The 14,435-nt window shown below is 35.9% G+C and overlaps 1 non-coding gene across 1 annotated transcript; it reads right to left on the bottom strand.

Moving 5' to 3' along the window:
• Positions 1–9,639: 9,639 nt before the first annotated feature.
• On the bottom strand, positions 9,640–9,746 carry LOC145103567 (small nucleolar RNA R71). The gene has a single exon (XR_013706651.1). It is a non-coding gene; the product is annotated as a small nucleolar RNA R71 (small nucleolar RNA).
• Between the last annotated feature and the right edge of the window lie 4,689 nt (positions 9,747–14,435).

The following is a 14,435-nucleotide window of genomic DNA, read 5'->3' as shown; positions in this document are numbered from 1 at the left end:
ATCCTACAATAGGTAATAAAAGTAGTGACTTTAACTATGCTAGAGAACATAATTTGATCATAACTGTGTTTGGTTATTTGTCTAGACCATAGATAATTTATCTTAGGAGATTAGACCAAGACTTCAATTTAGTGCCCACTTATGTAAGACCATTGCATCGTAGTTCATGAATTGGTGAAAACGTTAGAAGATCAAACCAAGATATATAATAACTTTCATAATGGTAACCAACTGAAAATACTCCATATCTTGAAACTAACCATAGGAAAAATGGTGATTCAAAGCTAAACGGAAGTGTCTGTAATTCTCTTAGGTACAATCGTCTTTAGTTAGTTGTTTTTTTAGTTTTGAGTTATTTAAGTAAACTATTTTAATCTCCACTAGCAAAATCATATAACCCCCCCCCCCCCCATTTAGTTATTTTTCTTAGATTAAATTTTATTAGTTATTTTATTAGCTAAATACCATTCACTATGATCGACACCTGACTTACTTTTCTATTCTATAAACTAAGTACATTGTGATGGGTTTTGAGCATTCTAACACTCCTATGGTGTACATGCAACCCTATAAACCTTGTATCTATGTTTTCTCTATTATACATGCAAATAATTGATATTCCAAGGTTTCATCCTAACTAGCATAATATGAAGCAACTATACTACAAGAATCTAGAAGAATGACATACCTTTTGATGTTGTAGCTTGATTCCATGGAGTTTAAGAGCATAGTGCCTCAAGTGTGGCACCTCAAATGATTCACACAACACCACCAACAACTTGGAATAACTTGAGAAAGAAGGTCTTATGCTCAAATCGGCTAGCCCTCATATGTGAAACCCGTTGGTCTGATTTTCTTGAGCCATGAGGTCCTTATATATTGTGGATATTAGGGTTACACATGTAACTCATGTCTTTCCATATTCTTCATGCTCCATGGGTAAAAACCTCCATGGAGTATCCATGGGTTACTCCATGGGTTTAGCCCAACATAAAGAACTATGGATCATAAGCCCACATATATAAGAATGAATGATTTACACAATCAATCCCCATATATTTAATTAATCTCCTTTTGATCACAAAATTAATTCCAAATTAATTCTTGATCAATACTAATTAAATAATATGATTTCATATTAATATATTAGAACTTATAATATATTAACAAATCATAAATATCCTTTTCTCACAAAAGTCTATCCAAATTTTTCCAATGCCATGCAACCCAAATAGACAATGCCAAATTGGGTCAGGTACATACCAATTATAGTTATGGACTTAGATACTAATCCAATAGTCTCTCACTTGGATAAGTCTAAAACTATTATTGTGTATGACTCTGCAACCCGACTAGCAATCGTAGCTCTTAAAAGTTGTTGTCGAACTCTGAACAAATCAATGATGCGTCCATTAGATAAAGGATCATATAGTCCTCCATTCTAGATATCACATGGACTGAGACATGAATTATAATCATTCTCTCTGTCCATTTGTTGTTTCCCGATTTCCAATTTATGACAACCGACTAATTGAACAAATCAAATCAGTCCAGGCTTGGCCAAAGACTTCGGGGTGTCATCACTAAATCATCGAGGGGCCCACAAATATCGTTTTTATCCCTCCAAGGGTAAAAGGAATGGATAAACTTCAACTCATATGCTTGTTCTACTACATGTTGAATCATACACAAAGGCACGTTTTATAACATCGAGTTACCAATGCGTTTTTGTGCAATCAATGAATAACCAACTCATAGTTAACAACTCATATCTCTATGTTTGAAGAATATAAAATATTATCATCTCATGATCACTCGTGATAAAATCCATGAAGTGAGTCAAATGAGTGTGGGTTTAATCCAATACTCAGAACTTATGAGCACTCATCAATATTGTAGCAACTCTTGCTATGTCAAACACCTTAGACATCTACAAGCCAGCTTCATGACAGTCTTGCCTTAATACCTACTTCCAACGTATTATCGAATGTGGATGTTTTGAATAACTTAGTCATTCGGAAAGAATGACCTAGTTATTCTGGAAGTCAAAACATGCAAAGTGAAACACAAGAATAATACTAATTCAATATGGCCCCAAGCACCTTTGAGAGTGAATAGAACACCTTTATTTAAACACCATATTGATTACTCATTATTCATTGTTTCAAATTTATCAACTTAATACTTGAATTAAAACAATAGTTGTCCTATGCTTCAAGCATGTACACTATGTTTTCTAAACAATAGTTATGTCATACACCAAGTATGCACACTATGTTTTTTCAAACATTAGTTATGCCATACACCAAGTATGCACACTAAGTTTGTCTATGATCTTTACTTTGTGAAATATATCGATAGAACATAATTCCAATAATTCTCATTTCACAGTCCCAAATCCTTATCATAAATGTAAGAATTCCAAATTCCTGCCATTTACCGAAATATGTTAGATTCTAAACTTATATGCATGCATCCTTTCGTAATGACTATGCACAAAGTCACAAAGACTTGTCGACAGCCATTACAGAGTATTCCAATGGAGATCGTTCCATGGAAACGAAGTCTCAAGTTCAAAGTACAATGCTTTGAACATCCTTCTAGCATTAAGTTTCCTAATCTTACACAGATCTAATGAATAACTTCCACCTATGGGAACATTTCCACATTCCCATTTTGAATATCACTTCTGAACAAGAGTTGCCTCTTTTCAGAATATGTCAGTATGGTCCTCTCCAAAAATTTACACCATACTTCCAACTGTCCCTGAGCAACCAGTCTTTGGTAAACCTTAGATTGTGTTCGACAATTGCTTAATCACTTTAGTTATATCCAGTTCTAGTACTTTTTCCCTCTTAATGTCATAGGCATTTCGAAGAATTTAGAACAGATGAATATTATAGCACATGTAATAGATCCTATATCTGAAGCATATGGGACACGATTCATGATGTCTCACATAAAGACATGATACTAGACTAGTCTTTTGCTATAATATTTCTATTTCTATTTGCCATGTTCTCATAATTCAGATTATGAAAAGGGATGTCGTAATCATAGTCGAATTTTAGTACGCAAATAATGGACCCATATATAGAATTTCCTTATGTTGAGCCATTCCAACATAAAATCCATATATATATATATATATATATATATATATATATATATATATATATATATATATATATATATATATATATATCGTTGACTAAAGATGATTAAAACCTCAATCAAATCTTTTAGAATTGAACTGAAGTATAATTTCCTCTCCCTTAATTATAGCAAAACAACTTTTCCCAATTGAACTTTTGTTTTTCTATAATTAACTTTGCTAACTTGCAACACTTATCATAATTATCATGCACCCACTAACATAAGAATTATCAGCATAACACTTATGCTCCCACTAGCTTTGACATGTACTCAGAAATCAGTTGGACTTCTAGAAATCAATACTTTATTGACTTTCTCACCAAACTTCAGACTTCTAATACGAGATGCTTTGATAAAAACTTTATCAAAATCACACACCTTTCCTTAGATAGCTCACATGTGTGTCTAAACAATTTTAGAACTATGAAAAGGGATGTCGTAATCATATTCTCAATTGTTTAGACCTTTGCCATTTCTCACAAGTCTATGTTAGTGTGCCGGTTAACCACACGCGCTCCACTAATGACTTTGAGAATGAAAATATCACAATTGCTATCTACTTAAAATCTACTTAGTGAAAGCGTTTCCTCACCATCATTTTCATGAATAGGAGAGAAACCTTATGACACTTAGATTTCATGGTGTATGTGCTCTTATCCATGCGATTTTGTCACAACCATAATCACAAGACAAGGTTAGTGACAAATCCAAACTCATATGGACTGAACTTGTGCAATCTTAAATTCTTGCCACCTGGCAGCATAAGGGCCTGCCATTTCTTCCAAGTAGTTATGCGAACAACTGTGAACTTGTAGAACTCAAATACATAGCCAACTTTAACTGGAATGGGCACAGAAATAAGAATATGTAAACACGATAGGTTATAAACCTCACATCGTGTGCTAGTGATAAACTATAGGTTTTTATTCTTGATTAAATCTTGAAGCTCCTTCAAGATCTTTAAGACTCCCATTGTCCTCTTGACATATAAGACTCTCTTGCCAAGACCCATCCTTGACAGACAAATATTCAAGAGATAGTGCGGATTCTTATCAAGACAAACACTTCACACAATTGGCCTATGTTGGTCTCTATTTTATCCAAAACATCATAGCTTACCAATTTCAAATGTACAAGAGTAGGACACATTTTACTCTTACATTTGACAAGTGTTAATCAACCTTCTTTAAGATGTGTCACTCAAGTTACAATCTTAGAGTATGACTCTAAGAATTGTTTTGCAACAAAGTATGATTCATCTTCTTGATTTAACCATTTCAACAATTCAGGATTCCTCTTCTTAGCCATAAGAATGCACTAAGATGTTCTTAGAGGACCAATTGTGATATGGTTTCTTAATCATTAAGATGATCACAAAACATGATACTAAAGTACTCTCCCATCTTTTCAGATTTGAGAAACTTTTATCTTTCTGCCTAATTTGATTCTTCTCATTCGTTCTGCCATACATCAAAACTTTTCCAATGTTTCAAAATTATACTTAAACTTGTAAGTATAACCATATTTACTAAGCTTTAGTAAATCATGCCGAATAGCCTTATCGATCTTTTGTGGTGGACTTAACTAGTGCACATGAATGTGTACTCGGTCCCTTTAGTCCTTCACTTGACTCACATATAGATGTGAACAAGGAATTAGCCTTAATTTTCCAAAGATGAAAATTCTCATTCATCATACGATTTGTGTGATTCCAAGTTTCTTTCCAATTGAAACTTGGGTGATGAGAATCTTTCCTTATTTGGTAAATTTAGACACTACGACAAAAGAAAGAATCAAATTCATATTTACACTATTGCTAGAAACATACAAACATCAATTTTCCATAAATGTCATTACAAGGAGATATAAAATAAAATAAAACAAAACTTTATTTATTTATAAATGCGGAAAAAACTTTTTCCTTACAATGGAACTTTAAATAAAAACTATGCTATTACATATTTTCTAGAAATCTATCATAACTCCTAAGTAGTAGCTCAAGAATCCGATCTTCGAACCATGCGATTGAAATCCATCTTCGCGATCAGATTCAGCATACTTTTTCTTTAAGTTTCCTTCCCTTTTCTTGATCCTGCCAAACATCAAAATGTAACCGAGCCACATTTCGTATTAAGAATCATCAATAATGAACTAAACATAATTACATAGTGGACTTACCTGAAGTAGAGTCAAACTTTTTGACTTGACCTTCTCTCAGATCTTTCAGGTAGTTAGGGCCGCTTCGCAACCAATGCCACTTCCTTTGGCAATAGAACCATATGGACTCTTTGGTAATGGTACATGGGACTATCTCAGACTTAGCCTTTCTCTCTACCATTTGGTCAACCGAGTTGACTATGGCCGATCCCTTTCCATTGGGAAGGGAAAGTTTTTCTGGATATCCAATCTTACCATTGTTAATGTCCATGGAAGTTTGGGAAGTTGATCTTCCAATCAAATTTGCTTTACCAATGCTCCAAATCATTGTTGATTCAGCAGCACCAAGCAAATAGATTGGATCATTAAGGCTCATGTCATAGTCTGTTACATAGTAGTCCCAAAGGAACTCACTATGTGACTTACAAAGTGATTAAAGAACCTAGTCAACAACTAACTTCCTCAAGACTTTGACACCCAACTCTCCCGGCCTGTCAATATGTGACTTCATCTCCAAGCTGTGAGCACACATAGACCTTGCTTGCCAATAGGGCTTGAGTGACCTTAAATTAGTGGGTTAGGGAGAATAATTGGAGGAGGTGGAGGAATTGAAGTATGGTTTCCATGATACAACCACGGGACATCATCTTCATTAGGAAAGCTTGTTCCAAGAGATTTGGGAAGATCATAGTTGTGTGAACACGACATCTAAAATGGGAGATATTCAAGTTAGTTGATTTAAGTCCTTAATATAACACCCAATATGAAATATTAAGGCTAGGACCCAACACAATATTTTATAACTTGGAAGAGGGATGCCATAATCCAAGCTATAAAATATTTGAAGGTAGGCGAATGAAGATTCACCAGTTTCCACCATGAAAAATGAAATCATTTATTAGGTTTTAATTGGATTTTAAACTCCTAGATCTTTTGAGATTCATTGAACTTTTCAATGGCATGTTTTAATCTTGATTGTGCCCTCTCAAGTTTTGTGACTGGGATGCCGAGGATCACAAAACAAGGTGTCAATAACCATGCAAATATACTTGGTACCCTTAATATTTATCACTTAATTGATTTGCTGGTTAACCACACGCACTCCACCGATCCTATGATAAACATTAAGTTACCCTTTGCCTACCTTGTTAAATCCAGGTTAGTGTGCCGGTTAACCACACATGCTCCACTAACGATTTAAGCAAAGTACAAAGCGTAATTTCATGGGTTAGCACCAAATTCACATTTTCCTAAAGTAACTAAAATTGGGAATTTATAAAAGGTTTAGTTACTTTATATTTATCATTATACTTATAATGAAGGGAGAATTATAGTCCTTATCTTACCCGTTCGGCTAACGACCCTCCACCAGTCAAAGAAGCGGCGGGTGAGAGTGGACACCCATTAAACTGCTATTTTATAGGCAGTAACCTTATACCCCCCCCTATAGACCGGCTTCGTGAATGAGGCCTACTAACGGTAAGACTAACTTTGTTCTTATATATATATATATATATATATATATATATATATATATATATATATATATATATATATATATATATATATATATATATATATATATATATATATATATATATATATATGGAAAAGTTCAATAGAGAACCATAATTATGGGTTCTTCAAGGAACCAAATCTTTTTTTCAATTTCTAGAGCTTATTCTTTATCAAAAAAAAAATCTAAAAAAATCTAAATTCATATATTAACATTGTAAATGTGAAAAATATTTTTCGGATTCACGTTGTGAATTTTTGAATATTCACATTGTGAATTTGACGTAAAAAAAATTCGATTTTTATATCGTTGGAAAAAGGATAAAAAATTATGAATTTCTGTATTTTTAGTTTTTTTTGATAAAAAAAATAAGTTCTAAAAGTTGAAGAAATGATTGGTTCCTTGGTTCCTTGGTTAATTATGGTTCTCTATTGAACCTCACCCTATATATATATATATATATATATATATATATATATATATATATATATATATATATATATATATATATATATATATATAAGTTTTGAACTATTCAAAAACTTTTGGATTTTCATAACTTATGAGTTTAATTTAGATTTTAAAAACTTTAATGAAGAGACTCTTGAACATCCATAATTTGAGGACAAGTTACAGAGTTCATAAAACAAAAAGACTCTTCAATTTTGTAACCTATGCATTTTAATGAATCTTTAAAAGAAATGACTTTTGGTAATCCATAACTTGAGGAAAAATTATGGACTCCATTAAAATACATTTAGATCAATAATTAACTAACAACCAATTTTGCAAATAATTCCTATGATCTACCAAAACTCATAAGTGTATGAACAATCCTATTAACAATTTAAAGAATTACATAAACACATATAAAACTTGAAATTTTGATAACAACCTGGAAATTGGTTTACCGTAATCATTACCACATCAAAAACAGGTTTTATAGGTCAAAAATAGTTTAAGGTAATGATTCTAGACCAATTCTAGCCTTAAAACTCGAAAAACTGCAAACTGGAAGACCAACTCATCGAGTTCTATAAGGAACTCATCAAGTTCATGCCTTAAATCATCAACTCGTTGAGTTTTTGGCCAAAACTCGTCGAGTTTTTAATCTGGACAGTTTCTTGGTTTTTGAAAAATAAGTTGCATCAAGTATAATTGAAAACAAGCCTAGGCTCTTATCCAAGGTTTATAGGGTTGCTTCATAATATGCTAGTTTCTTGGATCTATGTTTTCTCTATTATACATGCAAATAATTGATATTCCAAGGTTTTATCCTAACTAGCATATTATGAAGCAACTATACTACACGAATCTAGCAGAATGACATACCTTTTGATGTTGTAGCTTGATTCCATGGAGTTTAAGAGCCTAGTGCCTCAAGTGAAGCACCTCAAATGGTTCACACAACACCACCAACAACTTTGAATAACTTGAGAAAAAAGGTCTTATGCTCAAATCGGCTAGCCCTCATATGTGAAACCCCTTGGTCTGATTTCTTGATTCATGAGGTCCTTATATATTGTAGCTATTAGGGTTACACATGTAACTCATGTATTTCCATATTCTTCATGCTCCATGGGTTAAAACCTCCATGGAGTATCCAGGGGTTACTCCATGGGTTTAGCCCAACATGAAGAACTATGGATCATAAGCCTACATATATAACAATGAATGATTTACACAATCAATCCCCATGTCTTTAATTAATCTCCTTTTGATCACAAAATTAATTCCAAATTAATTCTTGTTCAATATTGATTAAATAAAATGATTTCATATTAATATATTAGAACTTATAATATATTAACAAATCATAAATCTCCTTTTCTCACAAAAGTCTATCCAAATTGTTCTGATGCCATGCAACCCAAACGGATCATGCCAAATCGGGTCAGGTACATACCAATTATAGTTAAGGACTTAAACACTAATCCAACACACTGCCCATAAGTGCATTAGTATTTAAGTTTTGTTAGGTTATAAATTTAAAACTGGTAGGTATACTTTGCACATCAAGTTTTTGGTGGTGTTGCCGGGAAACGACTTAATTTAGTTTTTAAACTAATTTGGTTTAGATTAATTGATCCTTTTGTTGGGTAAACACCACAAAAATTTAATGTTCTTTTTATCTAGTTTTTCTATTTTCTAAATATTAACGACGTGACAGCTTATCTGTCATGATGTGAGAACTGTAATTTTTAGTTATTTCGATTTTTTGTTTTTAGTTCATTCTTACACGTTTTTCTTTAGTTTTGTTTTAGTGATATATGATAGGGGATTAAATTCTAAGATTGTGCCCCCACTTGATGATCCAGAATCCAAATTCCACAAGAAGAAGTATAAAAAGGTAGACAAATTAGTGGTTTTCAGTCAGACAATGGTTTTGAAAGCTTTGAGAAGACTCCCAAGAAGAAAGGAATCGGGTACGAGCCAGAAACAGAATCTGGGGACGATTTAGGAGAAGAAGTCGAAAGAGATGTAGAAGAAATGGAGGACATCACAAGAATGACGATGGAGGAGTACAAAAAGCAGATGTGTAATGACAACAGGCATGACCTTATTCCACTAGAAGTTCTAGTTGCAACAAACTTTAAGCTCAATGGACACATTCTCTCGATGCTCAAGGATATTCCATTTTCAATGTGCCTAATGTTTCAAGAGATGTGGTGCTATTAAGGATCCTTCCAGTGACATTTACAAGAGAAGCTAAAATTTGGTTAAAGTCACTTGCACCTTGGATGATCACAAATTGGACCAATCTTCGCAATGAATTCATTGAGCAATTCAGCCCTCCCTCGAAGATAGCCAAACTCAAAATGAAAATAGAAAAGTTCCAACAAAACGATAGTGAATCTTTATATGAAGCTTGGGAGAGATACAAGGGAATGTTAAAGAATTTCCCCCAACACAATCTTAATATGTAAAAAGAAGTGTCACACTTCTATGATATGATAAACATGGCTACGAGGCAACTCCTTGATTCTCAAGGACCCATGACGAAAAAGGAACCAACTACCATCAAGACCTTAATTGAAGAGTTTGCAAAGCATTCAAGAGATTACCACAACCCTCGTGAAGATATTAGAGGAATCAAGGTAGGTGCAGACGGAGTAAACGAAAATTTACCGGAGGTAATGGCGAACCTCGATAATATGGGCTGGAGGATCACCAAGACGGGTCAATCCATACAAGCTATACAAGTAGGTTGTAAGCATGAACTACATTCAGCGGCCCGTGGCAGTTTTGGATAGGAAAGTCAAGGCCTTTCATAATAAAGAGGTGAAGCTAGTGAAGTTGCAATGGCAACACCGAAGGGGATCATAATGGATATGGGAGCTAGAAGACGAGATGCAAGAGCACTACTCGGAATTGTTCGCATCAACAAACTTCAAGGATGAAGTCTAGTTCAAGTGGGGGAGATTTGTAATGCTAATTTCAGGTATCTATTTCTTTTCAGAATTTTAGGGTTTTGGACAGGAACTCGACGAGTTGGGAAGCTCCAACTCGTCAAGTAGTGATCAATGTGGGATGCGGGATTTAGGGCCTACTCGACAAGTTAGAAGGCCCAACTCGAGGAGTAGGCGCTGTAAAGGAAAACCCTAAATTTTAGGGTTTGCACCCTATATAATCTCCTTAAAACCATGAGGCAAACCTTCAATTAGCCTGCAAACCCTAAGAATGTTAGTGCTAAACCCTAATCTCCATTTTCCCTCACATTGGGAGCTAGAGTGATTTTTGGAGATTAAAAAGAAGAAGATAGTGAGAAGAAAGAGGAGATCCAACAAACAAAGCCCTCACTCTTGAATTTGACCATCTTGTGGACTATTGTAAGCACTCAAGATTCGATTTTTATTTTAGTGTATGACTAGATCTTGAGTTTACTCTTCATTTCCTATCATTTTTGTCGATTGCATGCATGGGGTTCATAAATTTTGCAACTTTATGAATCTCCAAAGCAAAAAGGTCCCATGGTGGGCTAGATCTAGCTTTTGGGCAAGCATGGATGCCATGCATGGATTTTAGGGTATATCTCCATCTTTGGCCATTTTGACTTCAAGACATGCATTGGACATGCACTCCATAAAGTCTCCATCTTTGGAATGTTTTGAGGATTAGAACCTCTTTTGGAAGGTGGGATTCCAGATCCATAAAGTCTTGAACCACATGGATAAGCTTTTGGAGCTTTCCAACCTTAGTTAAGGGCATTAGAGCATTCGGAGTGGTTCTAGATGATAAAGTTGGAAAATTTATACTCCTAGACACCTTTAGGATTTAGATCTAAGCCCTAGAGTCGCTACAATCAACGTATCATCCGAATAAGCAAACAGGGGGAAAAATCGACGAGTTGCCCTGGCAACTCAACGAGTTGGATCGGGTTTCCCCGTCTATTGGATATTGAGTGAACTCACTGAGTTGATGAGAAAAATCAGCGAGTTGGCTAGGGATGTCCCGGTTTTTTGGACTCTGAAGGAACTCGACGAGTTGCTAGATGCACTCAACGAGTTGGGGTCAACATGGACTGTTGAGCTTGACTTTCTCCAGGGTTGACCAAGTTTGACCTTAAGGGTATTTTTGGTATTTCAAGATTGTGATAAGACCAGTCGCATGATGATTGTAGGAATTTGAGTTAGAGCTGTGCATTGGGACTTATCTGGTCGTATCTCATCAGTTTAGTATTTTTGAGAGGTGGGTCTCCTCACCATATCAATGGATCGAAGGCACCAAGGCCGGCCCATTTTGTGATATATGGTATACTATTTGATGTAGTGATGTGTGGTATGTTAGTTGGTTATATGTTAAGTGGTATTCTAGTTATATATGTGATACTTGCAGGGAAGACAATGGGGGAGCCCATGACGCTTGGATGTAAGACCATGTGGGGGATCCCATGGCTTTTCAACTAAAGACCATGGGGGTGTTCATGAGACTTAGGTGTAAGACCATATGGGGGAGCCCATGGCATCCTGGAGTAAGACCCCGGGGGAGGCCATCGCTTATGTGGTTTATGTAACTTTTATAGCTAATATGGATTATGTGATTATGTGGATTGTTGGGGTATGCTCTAGGAACTCACTAATCATTAGCTTACAATTTGTTGATTTGTTTCATGTACTTCTGAGCCTAAGGGCAAGGACAAGGCTTGATGGCGCGACATGCACTCTCTCAAGTGTTTTTATGGGACACTCTGATATTTAAAATAAAATTGTTAATGTTATGAATTTGAAAACAATTATTCTTGAGATTTTGTGATTTATTGGACATGTTTTGATTATTCAAAAATGAAAAAAAATCTTTTGAAAAATTGGATCGTTACAAGTTGGTATCAGAGCCTAGGTTTGAGGGATTCGGGCACACTCTCAGGTGTGTCAGGACTGAAAGTAAGGAATAGGTAAATTTGTTTTCAAAAATAAAAGTTAAAAACTTCTTAAAATGGAAAGGAGGAGAGTGCAATGTGCGTGATCGGTCGATCCAAGTAAGTAGTTCCCCAATATATTAGCCACGTTATACTGATATTTGAGTTATGATAATCGGTTGAATCTTGCTACATGTATGCTTTCAAAATTCTATACGGTTGGGGTCTTATAGCCTCATAATGATTGATTTGGCCTTACTTCCTGTTGCTTGTCTGGATGCGGTCTTAGGGTAGAGTCTGTTATTCGAAAGTCTATTTGATCCTGTTTTGTGTATAATTTCCATGCATAAGGCAACACCTTATGATTGAGTTCTGATTTGATATGAATGGAGAAAATCTTAGGATAGCCTAGGATTTGAGTTGTGCAGTAGCTATGAGATATGTTTTGTCCTGGGACAAATTGGGGTTAACAGGTAGAGCCTTGGGGATGGTACAAGTAGGTGGTGAAGGTAGTATTGGGCTCTTACTACTGAAAGCACAGGACATGTACCCGAACTAATGCTAGACCTGGAAGCTCTAAGGAGAACCGGTGTGGGGAGGTCCCCTTTTTGGACATCCTTGTCATTATGGTATATGATATTGCAGTTCAGTATGGTGGTGACAAGATTTGGAGCAGGGGGATCAGGATTAGGATTCAGATCTGGGTTGGGCAACGGTATCGTTCCCAATGATAAGAGGTTGCACGAGATCATTGCAACCGAGGTTATGAGGGGCATCCTTGACGCTACCCTAGTGATTTTTGGGACGGTCAAGGAATGGATGATTGAGATTATGAAGAAGAGGCTCAGGTCATTCAGAGCTGAGATTTCTGCGGGCCAGGTCGGGGCCTGAACTCCCTCGTTTGGGGAGTTCAAGGCGTGCGGGGCGTCGGAGTTCTTTGGGGTCAGGGACCCCATTGTTAGCCGATGTTGGGTGGTAGAGATAGAGTACATCCAACGCATGATTTCTTGCCCTGATGCGGCGAAGGTGGCTTTTGCTTCGTGTATGATGAGAGATCGAGCCCGATAATGGTGGGGGAGGTGACTAGCTAGGTGGGAGGAGCCGGTGTGGCATAGATGGCATAGGCCGAGTTTCTCAGACGATTTCATATGGAGTTTGCACCACCTATTGAGGTGCAACGATTAGTGAATGAGTTTCATGAGCTCCAACAGACCACCGAGACTGTGGCGGGGATCACTTCCAAGTTTCGGTTGCGAGCACTGTTGATCCCACAGTATGATATCTACGATGATATGAGGACAACGAGGTATCATTCCATGCTGAGGAATGATATCCAAGAGTCTGTATGCTTTACAGGGTGCAAAACCCTGAAAGAGATGGTGGAGAAGGCCCGTAAGCGGGAGATGGAGTTGGACTTCCGCACCAAGCGAAAGCCTGATCAGGCACAGACAGCAGTAGGTAAGGCTAAAAATCCTAAGACCTCAGATTCTTCCGGTAGGGTCCAGCAGAGCCATGGTTAGTGTGCCAAGTGCGGTAAACCGCACAGTAGGACTTGTCAAGCAACAGGCTAAGGATGTTACTATTGGGTTTAGAGCATTCTAACACTCCTATGGTGTACATGCAACCCTATAAACCTTGGATCTATGTTTTCTCTATTATACATGCAAATAAGAACTTTCCAAGGCTTTAATCCTAACTAGCATATTATGAAGTTCTTATACTACAAAGTACTAGTTAGATGACATACCTTTTGATGTAGCTTGATGTCTTCAAGCTTTAAGAGCTTAGCCCCAATAGTGTGGAAGCCTCAAGTGGAATCACAAATCACCAAACACACCTTGGAAGACTTTAGAGAATATGGATACTTGGTTCTCTCTAGTGAAATCAGCTAGCCCTTCATAGTGCACCCACACTAGTGCCAATTTCACCAACCATGGACATATTTATATAGTATGCAAACTAGGGTTAAACCCATGACCTTTCATTTCATATGATCCATGGGTTAAAAACTCCATGGACTATCCATGAAAGCTTAGCCCAACCTAAATGAACATGGCCCATTCCATATATATAAGAGTCCATATTTAATTAGTTCATTTTGATCACTTAATTAATTCTAAATTAAGTCTTGATCAATACTAATTAAATAATATGATTCCATATTAATATATTAGAACTTATAATATATTAATATAAATCATAAATATACTATTCTCAAAAGACTATCCATATAAATTGTGTCGGTGAAGT

The sequence above is a fragment of the Lactuca serriola genome, chromosome 4, assembly GCF_051521515.1.
Source record: "Lactuca serriola cultivar US96UC23 chromosome 4, Lser_US96UC23_V15, whole genome shotgun sequence".
NCBI classification, from domain to species: domain Eukaryota; kingdom Viridiplantae; phylum Streptophyta; class Magnoliopsida; order Asterales; family Asteraceae; genus Lactuca; species Lactuca serriola.
Note: the sequence above shows the minus strand (reverse complement) of the source record. Positions and strands in the feature narration are given on the sequence as shown.